The sequence below is a fragment of the Dermacentor andersoni genome, chromosome 1, assembly GCF_023375885.2.
Source record: "Dermacentor andersoni chromosome 1, qqDerAnde1_hic_scaffold, whole genome shotgun sequence".
Lineage (NCBI taxonomy): Eukaryota > Metazoa > Arthropoda > Arachnida > Ixodida > Ixodidae > Dermacentor > Dermacentor andersoni.
This window is the reverse complement of record NC_092814.1, coordinates 151,747,768-151,766,030: the sequence shown is the minus strand read 5'-3', so window position 1 is coordinate 151,766,030 and position 18,263 is coordinate 151,747,768. Positions and strand designations below refer to the sequence as shown.

Here is an 18,263-nt window from a genome sequence, read left to right as displayed (position 1 = left end):
ATGTATGTATGTATATATATATATATATATATATATATATATATATATATATATATATATATATATATATATATATTTATATAGTTGAAGAAATGAAGGCGCACACTTACGAAAATTGCATTTTTAATGTTTTAACATTTCGGCTGTGGCACGGCCTTGCCACAGCCGAAACGTTAAAACATTAAAAGTGCAATTTTCGTAAGTGTGCGCCTTCGTTTCTTAACTACCTATGCACCGGGCCTACAGAACATTTCCTTGAATTATATATATATATATATATATATATATATATATATATATATATAAACTATTGCATTGTTTGAACATACCAAGAAGCTTTTTACATGAACAGGCTGAAATCTTTTTTGACCATGTCTGACCAGGAGATAGCCGCTCACTATAACATTAGCATGTGACACAGTGGTCGGTTAATAAGGGCAGCGTGTATTCAGTTTATTTCCCCAGGGTTTTGCAAGTCTGCCAGCATATCTTATTTCACTGGCATATCTCTTGGAGGGCCAATCTCATCTGTGCAATGAAGAGCATATTGTATTACGCTTGACTGTGTGCTCTTTTCTTCTGTCACATGTTTACTCATCATGAAAGGCTTTGCCTGGAGACAATGCGTAATAGCAGAACACTGCCATCACATTGATTCTTCCATGAAACCCAGGTAGCTTTAAGATGTAACAGAAATGGAGTCAGCCAGCAACCAGCTGTGAGCCGAAGAAGACAGTGTACAGTCGCCGACCGATTTTCCGGACTCCAAAAATTCGGACATGCCCGATTATTCGGTCAGCTTTCGCGGCACCGCCATTCTCCCCATAGACCATAATGTATAACAACTGCCGAAAGTTCGGACACCTTGCAACCTCTCGTCTGATTTTTCGGACTCTCCTTGAGCCAACTCGGTCGAGAGCACCGTGCACCGACTCTGACCGGTGCACGGTTCGACTTGCTGAACGCCATTTTTGTTTTGAACGGAGCTTCTTTGCTGCCCCACGAAGTGGCGCTACTGGAAATCCCCGCTCATCATCATCGTTTCTGCCTGGTTCGATAGAGTGGCTCTGCAGCAGTTCCGGTTTCAGCTTAGTGAGCCATGTCAAGACAATCCAGCAGCTAATTTGTTTCTTCGCGCACGACGCTGCGAGCAGGCCGCGTTTTTTCATTTCTGTGACTGGTGTCGGCACGGCGGTGTTTGCTTTGTGTGCTGTGTCGAGGTTTCGGCGATCCAACGCGGCATACGGAAACATCGCGTCGACAGTGCCCGCGCAGACTGCGCTGCGGAATGCCGGCAAGCGGGTGCCGGGAGGCCTCTAAGATTTGCCGCCTTCCGATGTGCTCCCTACCGACGCGGAAAATGTTCTGCCGAGACTTGCGCAGTGGTTGCATTGCGATTCCGGACACGGTCTCATTGACAGTTTCACAGGTGGTGACACTGCTGTACTGACATGCGCAGAACTCGACGACGGCGAGATCATTCGTCAGGTTTCTGCTGCCCCGCCGGACGATGACCGAGTCGGAAGTTGACGCACCATGTGCTACGCTGCCGTCGCATGCGGATCGTGTACAAGCATCTGAAGCTTATCTGATTGCGCGTAAACGAAACAGCGTGCAACGGCGCATTCACGATTTCCTTAAGCCTACTGCCGAGCCCGAATAAGTGCGTGGAAATAAAGGATTTCATTTTTTTTTTTCTTCTTAATCTGCTTTTTCGGACACCTGTTTATTCGGACATTTCCGCAGTCCCCGTGAGGTCCGAATAAACGGTCGGCGACTGTATGTAGTGCAAAACCATGAAAGGTATTTTGCATATCGCACTACCACTACCAGGCTAAAATCCAGAAGGCTAGGAAAGTTTGCAGCAGGAGTTCTATAAAATTAGCTTTGGCAGTCTGCACCCACTAATGCTGTGGATAGTTAATAAATACAATCTGCAGTACGAGTGGCTTATAACCAGGGATCTGAATTTGTGGATTAATTCAATCAAGTCTGAAAAACATTCACCAGCAAAAAAAAGGGCAATTCAAATTTATTTTTAAAATCTCAGAATTTCGGGCCTAACCATTGTGATCACATGACTTTGCCGTAATGACAATCATGGAAAAAATGAGGCTGAAGACTTGTTGGGGAAGTCCTCGCATAACCTGATAATCAAGTTTGTCTTCCAAAAGAAAAATTAAAATGAACTACTTTTGATAATTAAAAAACAAGAAGCTCAGTCCACTCTCATGATGTCTACCATCTTGCATGCCTGCAGGCGCTGAAAAGTTGATCAAATGACGTATCTGCGACAATCGTTGCACAAACATCGACTACATACATGGCATTGTAGATGAGGGAAAGTGCTGTGAAGTGACTAATTGCTTCCTAGGGTACTATGTTGCTGTTGAAGAAAAGTGGAGCCACACCGTGCAATAAACCAATCCTCAGGACTTGCACTACACCAGCAAGTCATTCTGATATGTACTGCGCTCAGATCATGAACCCAAACATGAAGGCAGAATTGCCTACAGCATTTGACACATGTGAGCAGCTGTGTCTGCCATTATATCACCAGGGCATGGCATGAGCTTGCCAAAAAGAGAGTTCTGAGAATAATAGGTGTACTGCTGTTGAAATCATAAAGCCCCAACTACCTTGAGGGTGTGTGCTAGGCTCGAGAATGGCCCTTTCTTTCACATACTGTGTTGGGTATACCGAGTTTTAACAGCGAAGCTTTTCTTTGCGAGCCTCGCCGGGTTTTGTGACCATGGGGGCTGCAACCTGGCTGTTCTCTTGCCGAATAGGCCAACCAGTCACAGCAGAGCATGCGCGCTGCTGGGTTCGTTGCACCACTACCAGATGGCGCTCACATTCACGGCGGCATTTTCAAAGCGAGGTCAGGATGCCTTAGAACACGCACTTATAAAGCGAGATATAAGAAGGAAGAAGAAGCATGTGCTTGTCGCGGTAAAGCTAGGGAAACGATGGAGCATGTTTTATTAGAATGTGAAGGTATCTTACCAACGGTCAATTTATGAATCACTGGCCTCCTTGAAGCCCTTGGGTTAGGCGATTGGAAGATTGGTGGAAGAAAATAGGGAACTGACAAACAACGGAGGCGTACAAAAAGAACGTTCACAATAGAGGTTCAGAAACTTTGGTTATGGGAATTCATCGTGTTTTTTTTCCTTTTTTTAAAATAGGTAGGACATTAGGCAATAAAATAAAAGCTTGGTGGTGCAATCCACCGCCCTGTTCCAAAGGGAACGCTCATAACATCCATGCATTCATGGATGGATGTTGTGGTGTTGCCGGTTCATTTCTTTCCACAGATCCCAAACCAGTTTCTTCGTGGCGGAGTTACTGCGGGTTATTGCGAGCATGGGTGTGGTATCGCAACTGAGTCCACGATGGTGGTTTGCTGCTGGACAGTCTTCAGATTCCCTAGTCGACTCGCCTAGGGAAGACGACACGAATAAAAGCAGAGACTTTTTGAAAGTGAGGACAGAGGGTCCTGATGTGAACTGAGACATTCATCTTGCTCCTGCATGGAGTGGGCTTCCGTACTGGAGCCGTGTAACTAAGCTAATAAACACATTTTTCCTTCATTTTCTACAACTTGACGTCGTAGTCGATGGGCTTGGTTGATTCCATGCCCTGAGAACCACCCTAGCCGCAACAAGCTGGTTGGCAGCGGTGGGATCAAGAAGGCAGTCCTCACGATCTGGGATCGGCGGACCTGTGTAGGTGGCTCCGGGAGACACGAGGTTCGCAAGATCGAAAGAAACTACGGACGGAAGAGCGACTTCTGCGGATCCGGGATCAGCAGACCTCTTCGTTGCTCAGAGAGGCACAACCGTCGCAGTAACGGCGTGGGGCCTTGGACGACCGAAGAATCTGGAAGGAAGAGATCAAGAAGGCAGTCCTCACGATCTGTGATCAGCGGACCTGTCTACGTGGCTCCGAGAGACACGACCTTCGCAAGCTCAATGTTGGGTGAGTGTTGAGCCATTACGTTTTGCCGGACGATAAGGGCAGGGTTCTATCGGGCAGTTAGCTGTGATTGATCGCCACTAGGTGTGCGGGAAATACAGGGGAAGTTGTATTCAGCTCTCGAAAAGCATGGATATTACAGTGTTAAAGAAAGAAGAGCTGTTGCTCTTTGCTGCAGAGCTCAGTATGGATATTAACCATAGGTCGAGGAAGCCCGAAATTCGTACGGCGATCGACGAAGTGGGACTAGCTCGCAGAGGCTTGGGAAAAGATATGTCGCGAAAAGGATGGGAAGGAACGCGAGAGGAAAGAAAGGGAGGAAGAGAAAGAGCCCAAGAGGATAGAAAGAGCGGAAGAGAAGCGCAAGGAGGAAGAGGAGCAGAGGCATCATGAAATTGAGCTCGCGGGAATGAGACTAGAAATCACGAGATTGACTCTTTCCCTGCCATGGGGAAAATAGATGTCTTTTGTAGGTTACGCCAGATTTTTTTTTTTTCTGAAGGAAGTACTGCACTCAATATTTTATGTAATGCTTAAACAAAAGGCAGAATTAATGAATGCACTTTTCAATGATAAGATATGTATGTCATAAAAAGATATAAATTGACAAAATCAAGATTGTGGGATAAAATTGAATAAAGTTTGTGAAGATACGCTTGTATTGCTAAGACAAAAATGTAAAAAAAATGATATACAAAATCTACTGCCGTCTAATTGGCACTATCTCCGAAAAAATAAAAATTTTTCATTGAACAGGTATCGCACTATAAAGATTTAAGTGCAAGCACTACAGCTTCCCGTGCCAGGCTGCGGTCGTCGACGTTCCGGGCTGGCTTGGAGGGCCAACGCCTCCTTTATTTTAAGGAGGCGTTGGGAGGGCTAGAGTCACTGGAAAAAATCTAGGGAGGGCGTTCAAAAATTGACGCCTGGTGGGGAAAAAACGAACTGCTTAGAAAACAAAAGTATAGTTCTTCACGTCCTACGGCGCAGAGTGTCTGTGAACGGCGCGGAAAGTCTCGAAAGCTGCGTTTCGAACCATGGTCTCAAATCATCTTTTGGGGGCGAGGAGTTACGGAGTCGCCATCTGTCGGAAGCGCCTCCCTTGCGTAGTATGAGGGATCACGCGCCGTGCTCCTCATAGGTTTCGCTTACGGCGCTCAATAAAAACACCACACGGCAGCCCTCCTGGACATTTATGTAGGTACTCTCAAGACGAGGGAAGTTTTTGACTGTCGATATAATAATCTTGGGCAAACTAAAAGCACAGAATCGTTTACACACGCTATCTCTTTATCAAATACGTACAGTGAACGCCACTGCGCGTGGTCGCCGCGATGGAGTCTCCCGAACCGGCTTCTTGCGTGAAAGGTAGGCAAACGCTGAGAGTAAACTATGTGAAATATGTTCTTATAGTGCGCTGTCTGTATAACCATATGGAGCATAACAGAATGAAGCCTCAATGCAGCGATCGCACGGGTTCGGAGCGACCGACTGCGCGTCTGCATGCATGTCCGCGCACAATGTTTTGCTTTCGCTGTGAACGCGTTTTCGCACCGTGAGCTTTGGCCGCAGCATATGAGCATTTGACAGTACACTAGCAACTATTGTTGCGCGGGCGCTTTTAGAACTGCTGAAAGATAATTTCGTTATAGACTTCGACGCCTACGGCGACTGTGATGTGCCGTCGCGACGATTCAATCATTCTTTGACTTCTAAATTCTTGGACATTTCAATATTATTACTCAAGTTGCGTCGCACTGCATGTTTATCGGTCTTCTCAGCGTGCGATTTCCCTCTGCTTCTTTTTCTTAATCCGGTGCATTAATTCATAACACAAACATGACCATATTCCATGCCTCCTTTTTTAATGTGCGTCTTACCGCTCCCTTTTCGTTACAGTGAACTTGCCAATATCTAGCATCAGCAAGTTCATAGACCAAACCGTTATGACATTAGCCGGGCAGCGGACGCGGGCGAGCGTCTCGGTGCGCGTTTTCTGCTACTCACCGAACATCGCGCAGCCCGGCGCCGTAGCAGAAATCTTCGTCGCGTCTGTGCTTGCTGCACACCCGACTTGTAGCCGATGGCTGTCTGCCGGTTCTAAGTTTCGCCAGCCAAGCTTAACGCAGCTCCTTCTCCTGCGGCTACGTGTGAATGAGGCTGACACCGGGCTCCGTTGCGTACGTCCGGCACTGCGGCACCGAGCCGTAACCTACCATGCTGCACGCCTCCAAAGGCAGCCACTACTCATTATAGTGCTTTCAAATGTTGTCAAGCAGACATCCAAGGCGGTAAAGCCTCACCACGTAATCAGAACCGCGGCGCAGGTGGGGCTTTAAATCACCTCGCTTCCGAAGCAGCCGACGCGGCCGCTGTGTTCACGTGATCCCTCATGCCACCTCACGCCGACAGTGGCGCCAGCTTTTCCAGTGGTGGAGCTCGCCCCCAATATCGCGCGGCCATTTTCGCTTGCCATTTCGACGAGCGCGAAAATTTCGGAGCGCGTTCACAAATCACCGCCTGGAGGAAAAAGGCGAACTGCTTAGAAAACGAAAGAATAGTTCTCCTCCTTCGCGTCCGATAGCGCAGTGTGTCTGTGAGTGGCGCGGAAAGTCTCTAAACCGGCGTTTCAAACCAAAGCTGCGGGCTAACGGTGCCCAATGGGCGCGGTACGGAAAGAGTTAAGGCGCAGAGCGCCGTCACAAACAGAAAGCGTGAAAATGGCGAGTTTGCTTCAGCCGTACAAAACAGGCGAGGACATCGGTCTCTACCTGATTAATTTCGAACGTTTTTTTTGAGAGGCGATAATTTCACCAGGACACATGGCCGGAGCGGTTGTTTGAGTTGATGCCGGGAGAAGTCGCGCTGGTCGTAGTCCGACTGAGCGAGGCCGAGGCAGACAAGTACAGTTTAGTGAAGGAGGGTTTGTTCGCTAAATTCAAGCTCTCCGCAGAGGAATGTCGGGAGGAACCGTTTTCCTCGACTGAAATTTAGGAAGGTCTGGCGCTGTGTTAATTAAGACGGCGGAACACAGTGCGATGAAAGAGGATGAAACCGCTAGCTCGGGAGGCGTAGTTAAGGCGGGGGAGGAAATCCTCGACAGAAATTCAGAAAGAGGAGCAGGCACTGTGTTGCGACGCGGAACACAGTGCAGATAACGAGGTTGAAGCTTGGGAGACGTAGTTAAGTCAGAAGAGGACATCTTTCTGATTTCCCGACCGAAATTCAAGAAGTTGGTCAGGCCGAGGAGCCGCCAACGGAAAGAAAAGAAAGGCACTCGGAACGGCGCACAAGAAACAGCGCCAAAGGAAGAAGCGTCGCAAATTAAGAATTGTGGTAGAGAAGACCACGCAGCCGAGTAAATCTGAAGCCAGTAAACCCTGCGGGGAGTGCAGAGAAAAATTTATAAAGTCGCGTTTGTCGGTTGCAATGTTCCGAGTCGTCAGACGAGGTTGAAAAGAAAGCGACGTTCGGCGCAGGAGGAGGACAAAAGCCAGGGGGCAATTATGTTCCCCCTCGTTTAGCTTATTTCGATATGTAGCCTGTGTGGCAGGGCAGAACGCGGCGGTCAGGCGACGCGACATGGTTATACCAAGCAGTGCATTCCGAGGGCGATGCCAAAAAGCCAGGTGGATAGCACGAAAGGTATCAGAGCTCTGCAGCGGAGGGAATGACATGCGTGCCATTTGTATTCCCGTATTCCCCGGTTGACATGTTTGACAGGAGCTTTCAGACAGCGCCCACCTCGAGTGCGGTTTAGGGGACGGTTCTCGCGCGCTGTTGCAACTGGGTCGCAAGCCCCAAGGGTAGCGTTGGCCTGGCGGCCTGGGGCACAACTGGAAGCATCCGAAGGTCCCGGCAAAGCTTGAGTCGACTGCTAACAGAACAACTTGTTTATTCTAGCATCGCAAAAGAGCGGGCGGTCAGGTCGACCGAAGTGGAGAGACGGGAGAGCACGTTACTCGACAAGAAATCGGAGCCTCTCTCTTGGCGTCCGGGGGCAGCTGCTTTTATACTCTCGGAGTTGAGGGCAAGAAGGAACGTCTCGGGATGAGGCCACGTGACGGCGGCGCTCGGGCACGTTGAGACTAGAAGGTGACGCATCCGCCGGGCCGGCGCCGGTCAGACCTCCTCGCTTCACATTTGGGGAGCTCCTCTCCCCGGCTGCCGCGCTTTGACAAGCGTGGGCACCAACATGCACACACACACACACACGCACGCACGAAGACACGTGGCATTGAAACATGCCTGGTCGCGCTTGGCGGGGAGGCGTTGCGGCGGCGCTGAACGGGCCAAAATGTCCGCCGCTTTGAACGAAGCCCCGGCGTCCGTTGCATCCGCGCCGGCTATACCGCGCGTCGTAGGCGAAACGTAACAGCGCGTAAATTTTTGGGAACTTTGTTTTTCCGATATGTCGTGTTTTTCTTAGCAGATAGGCTTCATTTCTTTTAGATACGCTTGCACCGCAAAGTCTAGGTTAGAGGTTTGAAACCTTTTGTGGCGCGCTTAAGTAGCAGTTCACTTTTCATAAGTGGTCGCGAGATTTAGTTTCTCTTTGGAAGAAAGACGCATTGTTTAGCGGAGGAGCCGTTGTTAACCGCCAGATTCAGAAAGTGTTAGTACTGTCCCTTTAAGGTGTGTCTACCTCGGACACATGGAAGCAACGCGTTAGTGCGTGTCTCGCGCGTGTATTCATCAGACATCAGTGTTTAGAATCGCTTAGAGCGTGCATGCGTAGTAATTAGAATTAAGCTGGAATCTTCGTGTAATTTCAAGTGCGTAAGTTACGCAGCAAATTTTGGTTCTTGCATTAGTACGGGTCCTTGGTGGACAAGAGAAAGAAAGTGTTAGTGCGTGAGTCGCACGAAAGTTGAAGTTGAAGTGGAGCTTATTAGGAAAATGTGGATTGCTCGAGAAGGAAGCTTCGTGTTCATGGCCTGTACTTGTCTCGCCAGACTTCTGCGGAGAATTCATTCTCAGGTGTGATGCCAGCAACCGTGGTCAAGGTGTTCTTGCCCAAATTAACGAAAGCGGTGAAGCGTATCCTGTGCGGCACTTCAGTCGAAAACGGACGCTGCGAGAAGAGGCGTTTAGCCCCTCGGAGAAAGAATGTTTTTGCATGGAATGGGCGATTCAAAATCTAGGATACGTTATTGAAGGCGCCAAATTATTGGTCAAGATCGACCATGGCCCTCTTGCATGGCTGAGGCAAATGTCGCAAAGAAACGGGAGATGAATGAGATGGTCACATTTGGCCGGAATCAGAATGCAAACGAGCTGTGCCGGGGACGCGAGCTCAGAGTTTTTTTTTTACGTATTTTGTACGTATCGCTAGTGATGCTATTAAGTTAACCTATTTCTGTCTTGTTGAGAGCTGACCACGACTAGAAAGGAGGAGGACAGAGAGAGTAAAGCGATACGGGGATCATAGCGTCCGGTAGGCGTGTCGCTCGGGCACCCCGACGAGTGTGTGTGTGTGTGTGTGTGTGTGCCTGTGTATTCCCAGGGAAGCAGACACAACGAAGCGAGGGCTGGGCCCTCGGGCTGCCGTGTAACAGCCATCACAACTAGAACGATCCCCAAGGCCGCGACCAAACATCGATGCTTCGGGCAACCTGACATCTGACTTCAGGTCGGATCTCTTGGCGGCGGAGGCGTTTGTTACGTCTCAACACCACCAAGGGTGTTAATTGAACGGTTGCCACGTGTCAAACCACCGCACCTCCTATCCAGACGCCAACGCGGCGTGGACAACGACTAAAAGCGCCCACCCCACCATTACCTGGATAGCGGAGAAAAGGATGAACGGGAGGGAACAACGACAACGAATGTATCAAATCACCCCCCATCCCTCGGCTCTTGACATTTTCTTCTGCCCATTTACATACTTTGTTCAAGCCCCGCTGAACATGTCGCTCACAGATTGCACGGTTACATAATTTAAATCTCAATTGTATATCATCTACGTATGCGTTATAAAACATATTCCGTGGCATACATGACCGCAAGGAGTTCATCTTTACGATAAAAAGAGTACTACTTAATACCCCAGCTTGCGGTACCCGTCACCTGAATAAATGGCCTAGATAGAGTGGTGCCAACTCTCACTCGAAATGTACGGTGTGCTAAGTAACATTTAATTACATTCAGCATATTGCCTCGGATACCCATTCCTTGGGGGTCTCGTACAGTCCCATATCGCCAACTTGTGTCGTATGCCTTTCCCATACTCAAGAACACGGAAAGAAAGAACTGCTTAATTGTAAAGGCGTCGCACAAGGATCAAGCATTTTGTTCAGCTCAAGAAAATGTAAAAAAAATAACGCCGATTTATCATTTTTTCGAGCGTTTGCATAAGCAGCTTGTGAGTGCTGTTGGGCGGTAACTTAATACGTCGACTGGGTCTTTATCATGTTTCAAGACCGGGACAATAATAGCTTCTTTCCATGTGGATGGAAGATATCCGGCAGCCGAAATAGCCTTGAATAGTGCCAGCAGTGTCATCTGTGTGTCAGTGTGCAGGTTTTTAATCATGTCATACATGATTCTGTCGGCTCCAGGCGCAGAGCTCCTACAAACGCTCAAGGCAGCTCTCAGCTCGGCAATATTAAAAGGACGGTTGTGCGGTTCAGTCGGTCGGTATTTACGGTCCAGTGATTGGAATTCCACATGCTTGGTTATATTTAAGAAATGATTCTGAGTAGTGTATGGACTTTGATACATGCTCGAAGTGTGTGTCAAGGGCGTCCGCCTGGTCTTCCAAGGTATTCCTCTCGTTATCGACCAAGGGCAACGGGTGTATTTGCTGCCCCTTTAGCATTATTAGACCACTCCATACTATCGCCTCTTGCGTGTATGAATTTATGTTCGATAAAACACCTTATTCTCCTAGCCTCTCTTCGCGTCCTCCTTCCCTGTTTCTTGGCGCGTTTAAATTCAACGAGGTTTTCTGCAGTTGGGGATCGGCACATTGTAGTGGCGCATGAACGGTGTTGCGTTGTACTATGCCATGGCTAGCTGGCACATGCCGGAGGTTTGTGGCGAGCCTCTTTTACCCGGCCATTGCCTGGGGTCAAGGTTTTGATCAGCACAAGCACGAATGATGCCGGATGAATTCGAGTACTGCCGGCTTACATTCAAGGAAGAGTAGCATTTATGTTCACGTGGGGCTGAAGCTCCCTCCGGGTGAGCAGGAACCATACTGCAATGGCTGGGGGCTTTGGTAAGCCCTTGTAATCCAACTTCTTGGAGGCTTTGATATGGAAACGTGTTCCTTGTGCAGGAGTCAATAACCGTGCTGTTAGGGCTGGGGATTGGTTGCGCGCCCCTGTAATTCACGAGGGTTGCAATGTGGGCTTGTTGGTAATTCAAGGGGAGTACGGTAGCGCGATTCAAAGACGGGACAAAAGAAGACACAAAGGGACGCACACAGTTGGAAGATTAGCGGTGTGTGTGTCCCTTTGTGTCTTCTTTTGTCCCGTCTTTGAGTCGCGCTACCGTACTCCCCCTGTAATTCAGCTCACTGGAGGCCACAGCGCGGAAGTCGGGTCTCGTAAGTCGGTCCTGGGAAGAGTCCGGCGGCCATTCATGATCCAGAGGTGCCTGAACGATGCGGATGGCTGCGTGTCCCTGTAAGCCAGCTTGGGCGGAGTCGCGGCCTCTGGACGGGAGCTCTCCCCAAACTGTAAAAACATTTACACCCTTAAGGGTGTTTTCTTATCCCACTGGTAACACCCTTACCGTTGGGGCCTTGCAAAAAATTTCTTGCTTGGTTTTGAAATGTCCACATTGAAGTCTACAACGATGATCACAGGGGTAGTGTCATCACTGCTAACCCACGCAAAGTGCGTGGTCATGAGTGAGTGAGTAAAATCTTTATTGAATATAAATAAGGCACGATGGTTGGAACTCCTATTTTAGGGCCCCACTGGCACAGCGGCTCGCTGGGCTTGGTGTAGAAGAGCCAACTGGCTCTTCCGACCCTCGTCCGCAAGCCATGCCTCCCACTGCCTATTCCTCATTAGTGAATGTTGGTGTAATACGGGGCTGTCTATGTGCGGAGGCCTCCTGGGGCACTCCCATGTGGTGTGTTTTAGTGTGGGTGTTTCTGTGCATCACGGGCACTCGTCAGTGAACCTCGTGGGGTGTATTCTGTGTAGGTGGTGCAGGTAGGGGTATGTATTCGTCTGAATACGACGCCAGTCCCTCTCCTGTTGGCTGTTTAAATCGGAGTGAGGATGTGCAAAACGTCTCCGCTCCTGCCTTTGCTATAGGAGGATGTCACGAGAATTCAGTGGAAGGTCGTCGCTTGGCCATGCCGTTGCTCGGACGTTTAATCTTCGAGCAATACGGTCTGCCCTCGCGTTTCCTTCCAGTCGCTCGTGTGCCGGACACCATATTATAGTGTGGTGACCGTCTAGTTGATTGCCTAAATTTTGATTATTGATTTGGCTGCCGTTCCATATAGAAACAGGCGGCAAGCCGCTTGTGAGTCGGATAATATGACAGCCGAATTGGTTTGGCGCTCGGCGTCCTGAATGGCCAAGGCGATGGCTGCAGCCTCTGCCACGCATGCCTAGGCCGTTTTGAAAGATGCCGTTATGTTGTTCTTGTATGTAGAAACTATGGTGAAAGTGTCTGAGCTGGCTCGATTGGCATCCGTATAATACACCCCCGGTCCCATTCCAAAACGTTTGTGAAGAGTCTTTGCCCTTGCTCTGCGTCGTCCGAGATGGTACTTGGGGTGCACGTTTTGGGGAACTGGGGCCACCGCGATGTGCGATCGAACGTTTCGGTCTATCTGTGCCGTTTCTTCTCCGCAATACTGGGGTCTCAGGGCAAAGCCTAACCTCGCCAATACTTCCCTGCCCTGAGTTGAAGAACAAAGTCGTTCTTTCTGAGCATATAACGTCGCGACTGCGTACTCGTCAAAAGTATTGTGCAGACCCAGTCCCTCGAATCTCTCTGTGCTAACGCATTCGGGAAAACCAAGGGCGGCTTTGAAGGCCTTTCTTATTATTGTGTTTGCCTGTATAATCTCTTGGTTTGTCAAGGCCTGATACGGAAGGGCGTGTGCGATTCGGCTAATTACGAATGCGTGAACCAGGCTGATGGTCTCTCCCTCAGTTAGGCCGTCTCTGCTTCTTGCCACTCTCCGTATCATTCTGGCCACTTTTCCTGTGACCGCCTTTAGTTTTTGTAGGGTGTGGGATGTTCCAGCGTTCTGCTGTATCCACATACCCAATATTCTGAGTGTCTCCACTTCACGAATTGGCGCCTCGTCGAGAGTCAGAGTGGCACCCAGTCCTTCTTTCTTGCGTATTTCGCACGCACCCGAATGAATTCCGATTTTTCGGGTGCGCATGCCATGTCCGCCGCCCTCGCGTATTCCGCGACTGCGTCTATGGCCTTTTGAAGAGTTTCTTGCTTGTCCCCAGAACGTGATGTCATCGGCATATATCGCGCAGCCGAGATTCGGCTGTTTATCTAGCTCCAGGGCTAGCTTTCTCATCCCCACATTAAATAGCAGTGGAGAGAGTATAGCTCCTTGAGGGGTGCCTCTGTCTGGACAGTTGAAGGTGTCAGACCTCGTGGAGCCTAATCCGATTGTGGCCGTGCGGTCGCTGAGGAACGAGCGCACGTAGTTATAAATTTGTGTTCCGCAGTTCACTGCTTCCAGTCCCTCCAGAATAGTGTGGTGGGAGATGCTGTCGAAGGCCTTTTTGATGTCCAATGCCAGTACAAGTTTATCGTCCGACCCTCTGTTGGGGTGCTGGACCTCGTGCTTTAGTAATAGAAAAACGTCATGCACCGACACGTGGGGTCGGAAACCGAACATGTTGGAAGGGAACTTGTTGTTTATCTCTATGTGTGTCGAGAGCCGGACCTGCACAACCTTTTCAAAGAGTTTCCCCGCGCACGACGTTAGGGAGATGGGTCGAAGGTTGTTGATGTTACGAGGCTTACCTGGTTTAGGAATGAGAATAATTTTTGCTTCCTTCCATTCCTTTGGAAGGACGCCGTCCTATGGTCAGTTTGCTCGAGCTCTTTAGCGTGTCGTCACTTAGATTGCGAATCATTGCGTTCGTGACCTGATCTACCCTGGATAACTCTGATCCGCTCGGCCCATTCTCCTACGTCTGTTATGCTGCCGATTGTTTTCTGTTTTTCACGAAATTTGGTCCAGTTGGATAGCCTCGCCTTGCCAATAGCTTTTCGAATCCTGGCTGCATTAACCGATATGCTTAAGAGGAAGCTTTAGCTCGGGTGCTCCTATCTAAATACATGTAAAAGGAGAATTCGTTTTTCTCGGCAAGCACTGCACCAAATTTGACAAGGTTTGTTGCATTTGAAAGAAAAACTTAAAATCTAGTGACTGTTGGTTTCAGATTTTTTATTTAGGTCGTGAATTTTTTATAAAAACTGGCAAAAATCGGAAATTTTCAAGAAACGAAACTATCAAGTTTACAACTCTGTAACTCAGCAACAAAAATTCATAATACGATTCCGTGAATTGCATTTAATAGTACATCTGAAGCGGACAAAATTGATATCTTACACATAAATCTCAAAAAATTTAGTAATATGGAAATACAGCTTTTGCAGAACCCTTGTAAACAACGTAACGAATTTACGTAAGATATAAAATGACGTACCGAATTTGTCCGCTTTGAATGATCTAATGGACGCCGTTCACAGAACCGAGATATCTGTTTTTTTATGCATAGCTATGAATCTGTAAACTTCGTGCTTCTATATTATGCGAAGCATATTAGTAGAGCTCAACCCAGCTCCTCAGGCGCGGCGGTGTCGCCTTCAATACCACGTGACACCGTGACGTCACGACAGAGGAGAAACGGGGCTCCAACTCGCGCCGTCGCTCGCGGCGTCGCGGCAACTCTTGCAAGATGGGCTGGGTGGGAATCGAACCAGGGTCTCCGGAGTGTGAGACGGAGACTCTACCACTGAGTCACGAGTACGATGCTTCGAAGCGGTACAAAAGCGCCTCTAGTGAATGCGGTGTTGCCTTAGAAACGAGCTGTTTCTAAGGCTCAGGCGTGCGTCGCTTGCTCAGGCGCACATTTCGTTGCCGCGCCGAACGCTGCGTTGCTCGACGCTCACCGCGTCCAGTGCGGGGCGCGTAGTCGCTGCGCCGTAGCCCATTGTCTTACACCCCTTGGCGGGTCGACGGGAACGCTGTCGCGTTCCACTCTTGAAGGCGAAGCAGAGTAACGCATGAGTTGTTTCTTCTACTAGCCGAACCAAATATAGCCAAGCAACAGCAGTTCACCAGGCTAAACAGTGGTTCAACAACTAAAATAAAGGCTAGTATGCTTCGCATCCTGGGCTTAACCTTAGCTAAGCCACAGCCATTTTTTTCTCAAGTTTTCGAATTTTTGAAAATCTTTTAAACAAAATTCAAGACCTAAATAAAAATTCCGCGACCAACAGTCACTAGAATTTAACTTGTTCTCTCAAATGCAACAAATTTCATTGAAATCGGTCCAGGGGTTATCTCACAAAAACGTTCTTGCGTTTTTACATGTATTTGAATAGGCCGCGTCGGAGTTGGGCCCGAGCTAAAGCTTCCTCTTAAGATATAGTGATCGCTTCCTAGGTTTTCACCTAGGTTCGTCCATCGCGTCTCACTTTCGTTGTTGGTGAACGTGAGGTCGGGGGAAGTGTCCTTGGACACGCTGTTCACGATTCGCGTTGGGAGATCCGGTTGAGTTAGCTGGAAAAGTCCGTAGCGCTCTACAACGTCTGCTAACAAGATGCCCTTGGGATTGTCTACTGTAGCCCCAGTTTGAGTGTTGTGCGTTAAAGTCGCCTAACGATATTAATTTGTCCCTAGCTTGAGCGAGTCGCAACGCGGTGGCCACCACGTTTTCGAAATCCGCCTGTTTTTCTCTGGGAGAACTATAAACGTTGACAATTATTTTAGGTTTGCCCCTTTTCTGCGGCCAAATCGTGATTATCTGGTGATGAATAGGTTCCCAGAAAAAATAATTCACTCTAATCGCAACGTCCTTCTTGACAAAGGTGGCTACTTGAGGGTAATCTGGGTGAGCATAAAGCTCGTATCCTTCGAGTTTTTATTTTGTTTCCCTATTTCCTGAATACAGACAACGTCGGGAGGGATTGGCGCCGATTCTATGTAGTGGGTGAAATTAGCCGATTTCGTGCGTAGCCTGCAGTAATTCCATTGCCAGATTTCAATGTGTCCGGTCTTTGTGTTGTTTGCTATATTATCCATGGATATTACTGTCACTATCAGTGTGCTCTACAGCTATCGGTGTCCTGGTAGGAGCTCCCGGACTTTGACTGACCCTCTTTCAGGGGACGGCTGCGGCTTTTGTTTGCACATCCTCTATTCGCTTGAGTTTGTGTAGCTCTGCGAACATTGGTTGCATGTTTTGTGCTAACTGTTCCAGCGTTGCCGATTGAGCGCTGGAGGCGGTATTTTGTTGCAGTGATATCTGCGGTGGTGGTTTGGAAGTGTGGTCCGCAATTTGTATGGGTTGCTGTGATGTGCTGTTTGCCATACGCTTAAAAGCTTCAAACTCGGCTCGTAGCTCGGCTAAATTGTTTCGAAGTATTTTGTTTTCTTCTACTATTTTCTTGTACTCTGGGTTTTATGTGATTGGTGTAGGTGTATTCTTAGCATTGGCAGTGGGAGATGCGACTTGCGCCCAGCTCACTTGATAATTCTGAGGGGTGCTGCATGCCAGTAGGATCCCTGGTTACTTGCTTCTTGGGGCCGCCTTCTTTTTTGTCTGATGTTGCTGCTGGGGCACCTTGGGTGGGGATGCCGATCGTCTTCTCTGGCCCGGCAGCCCGGAATAAGATCGGCTCCGCGACGGCGAGCGGGTTCTGGAGCGGCTGCGACGATCCATCGCCGGAAGGAACTCTAGCTGGGAGTCCTCGTCTTCGATGGCGAACCACCGCAGCTAGGTCTTTGTTGGTTTCTTTGGCCGTGGTCTTGATATCTGCCTGACTGGCTTTAGTCTTTTGGGACAGGTGCGGTCACCCGTTGGATGATCACTCCCACAAATGTCGCATTTGGGCGTGCACGTGTGTCCATCGGCAGGCTCCCGCACCCCGCATGAGCGGCGCACCTGTACGTCGGGCTGTGGACATACGTCGGTGTGGTGGCCCACGGTGCCACAGATACGGCAGAATTGTACTGCATTTCGGTAGGGTGGGCAGAGTTTCTACCCCCCCCCCCCCTGAAGTAATAAACACACCTTGGCACTTGGCTGCCGTAGAAGGTGAGCAAAGCACTTTGTGAGTCGCCCATCATTCTTGCGTCGATCAACTCCAGTCCCTGCGTTCGGATACGTAGGTTCGATCGCAGCACGTCAGAAGGGGTGTGTGCTTCTATTCCGTGAATTACTCCGCGTCGTGTCTTCTCCTGCTGTAACGTACGCATTGACCGGGTGTTGTCGTCCGTTGATGTTCAAGGATTTAATGGCTTGCATGACCTTGGCCGTATCCCGATTCGGGGTGGATATCACTGCAATGTTTGAACCTGACTTGATTCTTAGAATAAAATTGTTGTCGGTGGTTCTGTCCTGGCACGCCTCCATGACGGCTCTTGCCAGGGCCTGACTGGTAACATTCTTGAGTGGTAGCCCTTGGCGTGGTCTCATGACCACCTTCAGGTCACTCTTCGGCAGCGGCGGAAGACGCTTGAGTCGTGGGCGCCCGCGATGCGCCATGGGTTTGGATGAGTTGGTAATTGGACCTGATGGCAGTGCGTTTCCTTGCGCGGAGCGTCGCTCCTGAGCGAGATTTTTTTTTCCCTTCAGGGAAAGAACGCGCTCCCATCCGGCTTCTGCTGTCGCTTCGTCGACCACGGTAGCGGTTTGCATGTTGTTGTTCGTAGCTGCCTTATTGCATTCGTGGTGCGGTGTTGCATCACCCACCTGAGATGCAGTGAAATTCATCTCTTCTTCAAGTCGCGACGTTGTAATAAGTCGCGGGTTCGATGTCGCAGCCGGAGTTCTTAAGGCCGCCATGCTCGGGTGCGCGCCCGCCCGCCGGCGCTGCTCCCCTAAATGAAGTTAGGGTTAGCAGCTCGCCACGTTCTGAAGGTGGAAAATCGGCCGTAAAACGCCGAAATAGGGTCCGACTGACCTGCAGTTGGCCTCCACAGGCGCCGGACCACTTCTTGGAGATGGTGGTAATCGTTTCGGGCCGGTCCCAGAAGGTGGTCCACCCGAAAAACCAAACATGCGTAGCCCGATGTGAGCGCAGCCGTTTCGAACGGCGTCTTCTTCCCG

The 18,263-nt window shown here is 49.3% G+C and overlaps 1 long non-coding RNA gene across 1 annotated transcript; it reads right to left on the bottom strand.

Moving 5' to 3' along the window:
- Positions 1-273: 273 nt before the first annotated feature.
- LOC129388245 (uncharacterized) lies at positions 274-6,274 on the bottom strand. The gene is made up of 2 exons (XR_008615268.1): positions 5,986-6,274; positions 274-3,882 (listed from the first exon to the last, which is right to left on the bottom strand). It is a non-coding gene; the product is annotated as an uncharacterized lncRNA (long non-coding RNA).
- Positions 6,275-18,263: the final 11,989 nt, after the last annotated feature.